Genomic DNA, 10392 nt, shown 5'->3' with positions numbered 1-10392 from the left:
CCATGTGGTCACCTCCGGGGCAGGCGGGGATTGATCTCATGTGGAAGTGGCTTTAGCTTCTTAGTGGAGTGCTTTAACCCGCTGCGCCACCAGGGAGGGCCCTAAATTTTTTCTTTTTAAGATATATTATTTCTGCATACAAGAACTGGGGTCTAGGCCAGAAGTGTGGGGTTATATGTGAGAACATTCATCAGGAACAGAGTAGGAAAGAACAGGCAGGTTGACTGAAACACACTGCTGAGGGGAGCAGCAACAAGCAAGACAGGAAAGGTCTGCCAGCTCCCTGGCAGGGGGTCGAACTTCTGCAGTGGCTGTGGATAGCTTCATAGTGCTGCACTTTAACCCCTTGCACCACCAGGGAGGTCCAACATGACATTCCTTCAAAGGAGCAATTCTTGGAAAGGAGGGTGAGAGCTGCTAAGTAGCCCCAGAAAAAGATCCCCAGGAAGGCCCCTGACCCACTCCCCTTGCCATAGCTTCACTAGCTGCACTCAGTCTCAGACCTCCCATCCTGGGAAACACAATGGAGAAGGCGGAAGTTGGCCAACTTAAAGAAACACCTGGCAACCAACTCCATCTTTTTTCAATTATGCTTTTGACTTGGCCAGGGAGTGGAAATTCCACGGAGGGTCTGACAGGTGATCTCCTCTGGGCTATGGACAAAGGCCACGTGCTCGTGCTGCTACCTGGTTTTGTGTCCCAGCCAAACATAATATGCTACCTATCTGCAGGGGAACCGGTGAGTCATGTAGCCTCAGAAACTCACTTTCATGAGAGGAGGGCTAGCCCTGCCCATCTGTGTCACTTGTCCATGACCACAAAACTACCATGACTGGCTTCTAAGGTAATTAAGTCTCATGTCCCCAAGGGCTAGAGAAAATTCCTCAAATTTGCTTAAGAGGAATCCAGCTGGTGGTGCCAGAGGGGCGAGAATTTCTACAGCCAGCTAAGTGAACCCCTGGCCTCTTCAACCAGCAGGGTCCAGGCAGACATCTATCTGGAGAGCTCGAGCCTTCCTTCCTCTTCGCCTTTGTTGTGGGGTCCTTGGGCGCCGGCAATACCTTAAGTCAAGCCAGTGAGGGCTGCAAACAAAGGAGTTTTGTTTGAATTGTAAGAGTTTTAAGATCTAGGAATGGCAGCTTCAAGTGATGACAGGGAGCGCATGGCCGTTGAAAGTCAACAGGAAATGTTAAGAGCATACACTGGAGTCTTTGCTTTCCTGTTCCTCCCCTTATGGAGTCTGCTAATGGGCGATGAGAACTTTGATGTCCGGGCCTTCAGGAGTGTTAAGCACACAATAGGCCGTGTGTTTAAGAAGTCCGGTAGTTCCTCCATTCTGTGTATTAACTTTTGGTGACCTTTGCTATAAATCAAAAATACAGAAAAGTTATAAGAAATTGGTACAAGGAGCTTTATACCCCTTATCCAGACTCACTCATTATTTCTTTTATTCTGTTTTTTTTTTTATCATTCTCTTTTGGTCTCCTGTGTGTCTCTCTGACATGCATTAATGTGTGCATATATGCATGTACATATGTATAAATATATACATGTATAGGAAGAAAAGTATATATGTACAGATATACATAGCAAGACAAAAAAATTCTTTACTGTTATCCCTATTTTTTCTAAACTATTTTAAAGCAAAAAGAAAGCACTGTGCCTCTTTATATCTAAATATTTCAGTGTGTAAAACCGAAAACATCTTAAACAACCATACATACTGCAATGATCAATTTCAGGGATATTAACAAATACTAAACTTTCATTTGTTCCAACTTTTAATTGTCCAGATTGTATCCTCTATAATGCTTTCCCTGCTTTTCAGAATCCAGTCCAAAATCATGGCTATCATTTAGTTGTGTGATCTCTTGAGTATCCTTTATTCTGGAATGTTCTTTAGACTTTTATCTTGCCCGACCTGGGTATAGTTATACTCTCTTGGAGTTTATTTCCCCTATTTCCCTATATTTTTCCTCTTCTTTACTGCTTCTCAATGCTGAGTTCCTATGTATTTCAACTGTTGACCTTTTGTACCCTTACCTCTATTAAGCTTCCTTATTTCCTATTTCTTCCATCTGTCCACCCTGTAATCAGATTTTCTGCACTCTCATAAAAGAGGAAATTTTCTCTCTTGCTGAAATGCTCACTAGTAGGCTACAGAGCAGTCCATGTGCTCACGTGGCCTCCCTTGTCTTAGTGTGCTTCAGAGCTACCTCTTTCTTTAAAGGACAGCCATTTCTCAAGAAAAGCTAATGCTGCACATCCAGCAGCCTGGGTTTCTCTCTATCAGCTAAAGATTAGGCCCATGTGTAAAGACTTCCACAATTGTATATGTAAGAGTTGTGTGCCCCCCAGATTACTTAGGGCCTGTATCAGTTGGGATCAAGGCCTGGTTATCAAGTCAATGCAGCCATCAAGATGAGAATGTTCCTGTATCTTTACACAGAGTCAGGCCAGGCTTCTGACTTGGTTCCCATGAGCTGACGTGGTTCCCATCAGCTCTCTCCTTGGAGTAGTTTATCTACTTGAAACCCCTAGGGAGAACGGACAGTTGTCTGCTCGAGTTGCAGTGACCAGCACTTGGCATACTATGTCCTCACTCCAGGGTATTTTCCTGAGCCACCTGGTAATCTGGCAATTGGTTTCTGGCATCATGCAAGCTTCAATCCACCTCTCCCAGGTCAGTAAACAGGAGAATCAAACATAGAGGTCAGCTCTTAATTTTTTCCCTATTTTTCCAACTTTTGTTTTTATGAAATTTGAGTGAGGTCATGGTGTTCAGAGTCAAATTAAAAACTTCTCAGCTGTTATGATCTCTGTGAGATCTGGACTCTGTGTCCTGATTTCTACCTAGGATCCAAATGTCCTGAGTCGTCTGGGCAAGTTACTTACCGCTCTTAATTTCTCTTTCTCCAGAATGGGAATGATGATATCACAGAGATAATCTATGAGGTTGCTAGGAAAGTGGCAGCCAAGATCTAAGCACAGCTTTCTTCAATTATTCAAACAGGCGGTGATCTCCTGTGAGTCCTATCATTCACAGAAGTGTGACTTTCAGAAAGAGTGGGAACTCACCTCCACTTTTTAAAGCAACCTCTGAAAGAGATTGTGATGGGCCCTGCCTCTATTTTTAAACAACCTGGATCAAGCAGCATTAATCAGAATACAGATGGGCATTGTGATGAAAACGGCATTTGTGGTGGCTGATTAAAAATTCAAGACTGGGAGTCTGTTTCAGACATCATGCAGCCTTGTCCAGGCTTGGCTCATATTGTCTGCTCTCTCCTCAAATCCTGTCTGCTCTCCCTCACATGCATGTCTGCTGGTGTGACTCTGTGGGGTGAGAGGACACAGGTACACACATGTTACACACTGCATACACACACACGCATACACTTTGTACTCCATGTAGCAAATGTTATCTTTCATTTAGTCCCTCATTGCCTCTCTTTCAGCTGCCCACCCCATCCCTCGGTGCTGTCCCTCCTCTGAAAGTCAGCCATCTCTAATCCTCACCAGACGACCTTCCCCTGCTGTCTCTCCCCATTTGTACCTATCGAGTCTTAGTCCAGGCGACAGTTATCTCTACTGCCAAATTAATCTATTTTGGTGAGACAATGAATAATACTGACTTTATATGTTGCTCTTCTATGGCCTTATTTCAAAAGAAACTTGCTGTCAGTGTCTTAAAACATCATGGCAGAAGCAGTAAGGGAGATGGAACTTTTTTTTTTGCCTTGAAGTCCCAGTGTTTTCTGTTGCTGGCCCTTGAGGGGCCAGCTCTAGGTTCCTGCATGTGCTAGAGTAAGAAAGCATTCTAACTAAAGGAATTTGCTAAAAGAGTGCTTTGAGTCCCACCATTCCTCGTAAAGCAAATGTAGCTATTCAAGGCCCAAGATGATCGAGAGTGACAGTGAGCTCCCAGGTCTGGAAATTTCTAGAAGATGTTCTATGGCTCATCAAACACATTGTTCATGTCTTAGAAGAGTGAAAGTCCCTTCTAAGTCATTGTCATTAAGACCCTCTGCTAGGTCAAAATGTGGTGGAAAAAACACTAAGTGAAAATGAACTGTTGAGGGTTTTTTGAACTCCTCTATCTAGTCTCATTAATGTCAGTGATTGAATTTTAGGCTTAGGCAGTAGAAAAATTTTCTTCTTGTAGTAAACTTTCCTTGTAGCATCTTCTTTCTTTAGTAGTTTACTTTTCTTTTCTCACTTTTTCTTTGTATCTTTCCCCTTCATCTCCCCTTCTCTCTTTAGGCTTCTGAAATTCCTTTGTTCCCTTTCCGCTTTTTTATTATGAACATGCTTGTCTACCTTTTTACCAATATGATTTGCCAGCTTTTTTATCTTGCAGTACTAATTCTTATCTAACTGCAGCACATCTTCCAAACTGGCAGAAACTTGGCCAGCTCTTCTCAGCCTCATGCTAACAGGCTGTCTTATGAGATGGGAAGTGGGACAGGGAGGGTATGGTGGACAGGAGCTTCCCTTCAAAGTCACTTTGGACCCATCACTGAACATAATCCTGTAGAATCAAGTTGTCCTGGGTAGAACCTTGGTCATGGAGGACCTGCCTGGTTGATACGTACAGACCCATGTAACTCCCTCCTTACCACCCCCCCCCCACACACACACATCAGCTCTTACAAATGGGATTTGATATAGCCTTTAATTTGCAGTTTGCCTTCAAGGACTTTAGTTGTAGTTCTTTTAGATATGTGTTCTCTACTAAATCAGTTTTAATAAAGCATAAATTAGTGGATGGGGGCTTAAATTTGCCAATCCAGATAAAGTGTACAGGGTCATTGTAATGTGAGCTTTCTAAATCAGAATTTGTTGGAATAAATATGATGCCTTGGGGAAAAGTTGGCAATACAATCAACTAATTAAGCAGAAAGAAACAGTGACACCACCTTTGGAAGGAATCTAAGATGCCATATAATTCCATTTTATTCTTAGGAAACCTTGATTACTATGACATAGGTGATCCAGATAAAACATTAGTTTCAAGACCTGGAGGGAGGGAGAAACTGACTTGTTTCCAATTAAAGAGCATATCGTGGGAGGCATCAAGACTTGATCCCAATTCTTGGCAATTAGTGATATGGAAATTTGGAGTTTTTCCCCCCTGAGAATGTTACCTTAAAGTTACTATGTAATTCTTTAGTCTTAAAAAAAAAAAAATGTCTTTGTGAAATCTCAGAGTAGAAGGATTTTACAGTGACTGTATAGTGACCCACCCACCCTAATGTCCATTGAGATGAACTCATATGAAAGTATATGTAGAAAATAAAACATAAAACACAAACCATTTTATCTGACATTAGCCTTATTAATAACAGAGCCTTTAACATATTAATAACAGAGCCTTGCTTTTTCTCTTTTCTTTTTTTGGACTTCTAGTAACTCATTCCTGTTAGGTTTGATATATTCTAAACTTTTGTTGAAAGGAGAATAACAACTTGATTTTGAAGTTGGGAAAAAGTTCTTGGGCCTGGAAATGATTAAGTGGTTTGTCTCCTACTTACATGGTGAGCAATCATTTCTATAAAGGTAGAGATAATAGGAAGTTTCCTAGGGCAAGCGGACAGTATACTATAATTTAGGTTCATTGGTTCATATTTGTGTGCTTTTAAAGGTTTGGGGCAAATTCAGGCAGATTCTAGCACGTCTTATGTTGACTCATTAGGCCACCCGAACAATTCCATGAGCTTGAAAAATCATAAATATGAGCACGAAAGCAGAGAGTAGAGCAAGAAGGGAGCTCATTGTTCATGGTGTCCAGTTGTTGGTAACGACTCTGAGGTCCTCGCATGAGGTCCTCTGCCTGACTGCGCTGTGCTCTGTGGGCTGTTACCACGATGCTACAAGTCTCCCTGACATCGAGAGGATATTAGTGATTGCTTTTCAGAGCAGAGCTGTTTTTTACCCCAGGCTTTCTCAGGAAGAGAACTAACATTTACTTGCATATTGGCTAGGACAAGATATACAGGATATGGTCATAGACCAAAGAATATTTCCTGCACTCAGTTTACTGCCTTCACCAGAAATTGTATCCTTGACTTCATACTGAGTTGAGAGTTAAATCTTCCCACAATTTGGCACATAGGACTAGATATCTATGAAACACTTGATATCCGTGAAAATGGGCAAGAGATAGAGATACTCTAGGAGATGAAGAAATACAAATGTTTGGCTTTGAGATGCATTGAATCTGAAAACATCCACAGGATTAGAATGACTTTTAAGTCGAAAGAAAATCTGTACACTGTTTTATTTAGAAACACAGATAAAACCACATGACATTGCTTGTTTGGTAGGTCAAAAATGGTCAACTGTCGACTGTGTCTTACAGTTTGACCTGATATTATAAAATAAAGATCTGGAAGGGAATTAGAAAGTCTGTATGAATTTCAGAACTATGGATTTTGTACTCATATTGTTCTCCTTAAAAATTCACTGGACCATGACAGATCTTCCTTGGCTGCAGTGAATTGATACTGATCCTGAAAAAGAGGAGTGAATGGATGAGCCGTGCCCTGGATTGTTCTTTGTATGCGTCTAGATCGGACCTTCTCAGTAGCTGCAATCTTTTATCTTCCCCCCACGATTCACTTCTCAGAAGGCACCAGTGGCTCTTTCCCGGCTGGGTGTCTCCCCTTAAGTCTTGTCTTTCGTCCCCTTCTTTGCTTTCTCACTGGTGCACTCCTTTGTCTGTGTTTCTACATGCTTCGACATTTGTGCTTAGCTAAATGATGGCTAATAGCAGTGGGAGAGGCTGCCAGCTATTATGGGAGCTTTGTGTGGAGCCTCTCTGACCTTTTTATTATACAAAGGTGTTAAGCTAGTTATTAAGGGAAGAGACACTGAAAAGAAACTCTACAAAGGAAAAAGTGGGAAAGCCAACCTACTTACAAATCTGCGACCTTTAATTATCTCGGAAACAAGAACTTCCTCTGTAGGACTGATGGAAGAAATTCAAGTTGAAGGCTTATCACCTTATAATAATCCTATGTTGGCATCAGTGACAGATTTTCCTGATTAATGTATCAAGAGCTGTCGATTTTAGGAGCTCAAACCAGACTTTAGGGGGTCAAGGGAGCTGTTACTCATAGCAGGAAACAGGAAAGCTGATTCAAGTATGGACTTTGCTGAACAGGGCAATGCTGTTTGGTGATTCAGGTCTTGGTCCTTGATCAGACAGGTGATGTAACACAGACCATACAAGGGCTGATGTGTATCAGAAAATGTTCAGGCTCTACTTCAAAATTCTGAACTGTGCCAGGCTGCTCTCTTTTTTTCTTCTCCTTATTCAACATGCAGTAGCAATTTTGTATATAACAAAATACCAGCCTTAGATAAGAAAAGCTTATTTGGACTTTTCAGAGTGTCTTGTCCCTGTCCTTTGAGGCTTCGCCCAAAACACTCATTAACCTGAATATTTTTTGAGGTTTGAAAGAGTGTGTGTTTCCCTTTATTGTTATTTTTTTTCCCCTTTGGGTACAACTCTGCATTTTAAGCTCTATTATTATAAATATTATCATTTCCAGGCCAAACACAGATATAAAAACCCTTGGAAGGACACAAATTTGCAGACTAAAGATTTTCAGGAAAAAATTTGGTGAGCTGCACATAAGCACAAGCATCTAAATTTGGGGGTGCTTAAAATACAAAGTATTGAAATGTATCACTAGCCCAAATCCTCCCCCACCAAGATCTTTCATGACAATAGACCTTGAAGGTTGCCATCTGTTGTACTGTCAGGGACCCTCATGTTCTATCCAGGACTGATTTCTTGGTTTTAAAAAGACAAGAGTCAGTTTCTCTGAGGAAGCTGTTGTTTATTTGGTAGGCCTTCCTAATCCTTTCCATTATAACAAAAAGACAATATAGTTTATCAAAGAAGGAAAAACAGACTGTTGCTGAATATTTTTACATGCTTGTTGGCACACCAGTCTTGTGTGTTTTGTTTTTGTGAGATATCTAGGTTACATGAATAATACACTGGGAGATTTGGGTAATTTCTCAAACATTATTTTTGGTAGTTACAGAAACCAAACCCAAGAGGAATGTATATGTTTGTGAACCTCTAATTCCTTTTCTCAGGGCATAGGACAAGCAACAGCATGGAATCAATACTGAAAGTAGTTTGTTGGGAGGAAGCAAACCTGTGCTCTCTATGTTCTCAATCAAGTTCTTGTTAAGCCTTTTAACCTTCTTGATAGTGTCATTCAAAAATATTTTGTATTCTTTTCTTTTTCTATTTATCTGATTTGACGCCAGTCCATTTTGTGGTGTTGGCTGGGTTTTTGATTTGAGTCAAAGTTTCCATACAACCCAAAACGCCTTTGCTCTTGTTCTGAGAATGCTCCGTAGGTCAAGAATAAAGAGCTGAGAAGAGCTTGTAAGAACCTGTCTGGCAAGCAAGTTTGTGTCTTTCTCTTTCCTTCTCTCCCTTCTTTTAATAGAAGGAACAACAAAAGGTCTTAGCTGAAGTACTGGAGATGTTAACTGTCCCATGAGAATACACGGTAGCCACCCATTGTTCTGGCCTTTGCAATGGCTCATGTGCCCGATGCCTTGGCATGGGTGCAGCGGCTGTGTGAGGAGTGGGAAGATGAAGTGGAATCTGCCTGCATTTATGGGGCCCAGACGCCAAGTCTGGACTTGTGAACTCTCGGAGATGGGAGGGGTCCCCTTCAGCTATGGTTAGTGCTGAACACCCAGTTGTGAAGTTCATTCAGGGAGAAAAGTCAATTTTCAAAGGGCAGGTCAGTCTGCAGCAAACCACAGCCTTTTGTCCTCTGGTGCCTCCACTGCAGAACCAATGCTGTTATCTGGGTGAATGAAACCACAGAGTTTTTCATACTGTAAGGTCATAAGGAAAAGTTATTGATCATGCATTTCCCTTTCTTGCCATACATTTTCTCTTCCCTCAAAGCTTATTTCTGTTAGTATCCTCCTGATCTTTTCCTAAGTATTTACCATCTCCTGCAGTTTCTGTCCGGCAGCCTCCTGGGTACTTGTGAATCCGGTGAACTTACTGCTTTGCCCTTCTCCCTCAAAGCCATGGAGTTTTCCTTAAAACAGCATTAAGCTGATTCCTGTATTTAATTTTTTAGTGTAGGGAGGAACTAACTAGTGGAAGAGAAGAATAAAAAGAAGGAAAAGGACCCACGGGGATTACAACTGAGATGGAAAAATGCACCAAATGATGTAAAAACAACTAGTATATTATTAAAAAAAAAAAAAAGGAAAAGGAGGAAGCGATGGATATTTATTGAGTGATTGATTGTCATGAGCCAGGCATCCTACTTGGCGTTTTATGAACATCATCTCATAAACTTGTATAATATAATCAAGATATTGGAGGTTGAAGTCATTAGCATAATTATGTCCACTCTCTACCTCATTTTAGTAAGTAGATACAGCTTTATTTGTTTGATCCCTTTCCTGTATGATGTTCTGTGGATCAGACCCTGTCTTGAGACCAACGAATATTAAATTGTACTTATCATAAGTAAAACCAGTCTTTAAACTACTTTGTACACAATCTTAGCAAATTTAATAGTTCTTGGAAGCAGTCTATTGTGGCGTTTAGCTGGGAAAAAGGCTGAATTCAATTTAGAACTTTTATACTGATGAGCTATGGGAGCTTTCAGCCTCTCTTATCCTTCAGTTTCTCATCAGTATGATGGAGATAAAAATAGTACCTATCTCATGAGATGGTTGTGAAAATTAATTGGCACCCAAGAAATGGTCGGCATTTTTTATTATTAATTATCTAGCTCAATGGCATAGGCAGAGACTGGTTCTCAGGATATTGTACTAAAAGTGAAAGTGAGCAGGCTTACAAGGTCAAGGACAATACAGCTAGGGAAATAGTGTACAATTACTTATAAGTAATATAGAAGGGACATTAACTGTCTCAAATTTCTCCTTTTGTTCCAAATCCCTCAGTTGGTAGAAGGCCTACCTCATCATATCCAAAATATGGTGTCCAGCTACCCTAATGATTTATGAATTTTTTCCCTCTTATCCTAAAACATACTTTTGTTTTGTCACTCTTCTTCCTAAGACACCCAGACGTCATTTCCTTTATGCCTTTCCGTTGAAGTCCCCATTTCTTAAAGTCAGTTAAAGCCTTCAAGATTGGACTCTATTCTCTCATTATAATCTGTTTCCCATGATTGCATAAGGCCCCTATTTCATTTGGCTTATAACTTTTTTTTTTATGTCTTAGTAACTTTTAAAAAATAATATAATAGTTTTATTTTTAACATCATTTTGTGCCGTTTTTCATCTCAGTGTTAATCCCCGTGGGCTTCCCATCACCACATCACCCATGTGCCATCACCATAGTCCAGTGCACTTTTCTCCCCCACC

This window comes from Condylura cristata, unplaced genomic scaffold (assembly GCF_000260355.1).
Source record: "Condylura cristata isolate star-nosed mole 26May11 unplaced genomic scaffold, ConCri1.0 scaffold00036, whole genome shotgun sequence".
Lineage (NCBI taxonomy): Eukaryota > Metazoa > Chordata > Mammalia > Eulipotyphla > Talpidae > Condylura > Condylura cristata.
The sequence above is the reverse complement of the archived record's forward strand: the minus strand, read 5'-3'. Positions refer to the sequence as shown.